Genomic DNA, 2721 nt, shown 5'->3' with positions numbered 1-2721 from the left:
AGAGAGAGAGAGAGACAGAGAGAGAAAGAGAGAGAGAGAGAGTAGAATAGAGTATTTATTTGCAACCAAATCCTTTAAAGTTTATATGATTAGATTAAGTAAAGTTGCAAAGAATAGAACTTACAATAGAAACAGATGATGAATGATTACGAGAAAAGAAAAAAAACGCAATCACAATATAAAACACAATAAACAGAAATTATAGAAAGCTCCTTTTTAGAATAACTAACAGTAAGAATTGAAGAGGCAAATAAGGAATACAGTACGGATGTCTTAGTGCTATTAAATAGTAATATTACTTTTATATAATATTAATATGATAGTGAGAGGATCCGTGCTGTATTCCTTATTTACCTCTTCAATTCTTACTGTTAGTTATTCTAAAAAGGAGCTTTCTATAATTTCTGTTTATCTTAAGCATTAGACGGAAGAATATATACTATCTCTCTCTCGTATAATAATATCTCTTACGAGATCGACTCTTTCTTTCTTTCTCTCAACTTACATCTTAGAGAATTTATAAACATTGTGTTGCGAGATTACTGTCGAAGCCTCGGTGGCCGAATGGAAAGGCGTCCCGCCCGGAAAATGGGAAGGTTCCAGGTTCGAGTCCTGGCGGAGGCAGTTTTTTCGCAACGTATGTAATGAATCTATTTGAGTCATCGGTTTATAATGGCTTTTGGGAATTTTAAATATATATATATTATAAAATTGGGACTCAAGGATCGGTCTAAGTATGAAAGGTAGATTCGCCGCGTACGTTAATCGAAGAAAAATTTCGATACGTGCGTTTGACATGCTGGACATAATTATCCTCCCACTATCATATTAATATTATATAAAAGTAATATTAGTATTTAATAGCACTAAGACATCCGTGCTGTACTCCTTATTTGCCTCTTCAATTCTTACTGTTAGTTATAAAACATAATGTTTAGAAAGAAAGTTAAAAATAAGAATACTTTAATAAAGAAACTTAATACCTAACGCAGAAAATGCATAGATCATAGCGATAGATATTGCAGAACTACTAATCATTGTTGAACATTTAAAGAGGCCTTTTTGAGTTGCAAAAGATATTTAATTCACGTTTGAACGCAGCCAACAAAGAGACACTAATTAGATGGTTAGGTAAAGATATTATTCGAGCAGTTTTGATGGAAAAACAATAAAATCATAGATATAAGTAGGAGTATTAAAGTTCAAGATTAAGTACATTAAACAATCCATGTTATGTCCATTTTAAACCATGTAAAGCCTCCGATTTTCAACAAGTAGCTAGTTATTTTACATACGATTAGGCGTGACATAATCGTTCCATTTCAACTTATGCATGAAACGAACGCAGGAGTTAAAGGCATGTTGTAGCTTCAGATTATATTCCGTTAGATCATATAGTACAAGGAAGCAATAATCGAAAAGAAGAGAGATAAGAACTGTTACAAGACGTCTTCGTAATTATAAGTTAAACATGTTACGATGGATTTTTAATTGATAAAGACTTCTGCTAACCCTAAAACAAATATCTATTAATATGCTCCATCCATGACATAGAGATTATAAGACAGAATAATGTCTAAAGTTTTAACAATTTTCTCGAAAGGTATCACCACATCACTTTAGATTATCCACTTAAATTCTAAGTCCTGTTGATTAGCAAATCTAGAACACTCGAAATACTTATAACTTTAGTCTTATTTAAGTTTAGCTGAAGTTTATTTTGTTCAGCCCAAATGTAAACCGCTCCCACATCACTAGAAATGCGGTTGATTCCATCATTAATTTCAGACGGATAGGAATAATGATATATTATTATATGTAAGTTATCGGTATATAAGTTGTGCCTCGAATGAAAGAGTACCGAGAGAAGATCGTTAATAAAAAGAGAGAACAATAGAGGTCCAAGAACACTTCTCTGTGACATATCAGCCCGAATATATATCCAGGAGGATTACTCAGGAGGACACCAAGATCAGTAACAGCCTGCGTCTTACTACTCAGGTAGGAGACAAACCATCACCGACTTAGAGAAATTAAAATTATTCAATTTCTCAATGAAAAGAGAGAGAGAGAGAGATATCGCAGTAACGATGTTACGCACGAGCTGCGTATGATGCAACTTGTGCGTAAGAATTAGCATGACAAACATTTCATTCTAACGAGTTAGACGTCGAATGTTCTACTGAAAAGAATCAGGTATCCTAGAAGGCTCGTGAATGACCAGGTCTGTAAATATGAAACCGGAATTTGCCCATAGATGGTCCTAGCTGTCAATGTAGTTATCGTCAAACCGCGTCATTGGCGCCATTTCCTTGTTGACATCTCTAACAAAGATTTTCAACTCACAACAATACAAGTTTCATACAACAGCATAGTTTGTAATAGCGTTGAACATGTCGAATTTTGTGCCTGGAAACTACGATTTGCGGGCAGCATTGATTTTCTGTTACCATTTGAAAAAAAACTGCTGCAGAATCGCATCGAATGCTTGTCGAAGCTTACGATAAGCATGCTCTTGGTAAATTACAGTGCTTTGAGTGGTTTAAAAAATTCAAAAGTGGCGATTTTGACGTGAGAAACGAAGAACGTGGAAGACCACCGAAAAAGTTTGAAGACAGCGAATTGCAAGCATTGTTGGATGAGGATGACACTCAAACGCAACAACAACTCGCGGATCAATTAAATGTGACACGAGAAGCCGTCTCCATACGTTCCAAAGTC

The 2721-nt window shown here is 34.8% G+C and overlaps 1 non-coding gene across 1 annotated transcript; it reads left to right on the top strand.

Moving 5' to 3' along the window:
• The first annotated feature begins 550 nt into the window (after positions 1–550).
• Positions 551–624, top strand: Trnap-cgg. The gene has a single exon. It is a non-coding gene; the product is annotated as a tRNA-Pro (tRNA).
• The last annotated feature ends 2097 nt before the right edge of the window (positions 625–2721 follow it).

This window comes from Odontomachus brunneus, unplaced genomic scaffold (assembly GCF_010583005.1).
Source record: "Odontomachus brunneus isolate Ranch 3 - 2012 unplaced genomic scaffold, Obru_v1 Obru_scaffold_295, whole genome shotgun sequence".
Classification (NCBI taxonomy): Eukaryota; Metazoa; Arthropoda; class Insecta; order Hymenoptera; family Formicidae; genus Odontomachus; species Odontomachus brunneus.
The sequence above is the reverse complement of the archived record's forward strand: the minus strand, read 5'-3'. Positions and strand labels throughout refer to the sequence as shown.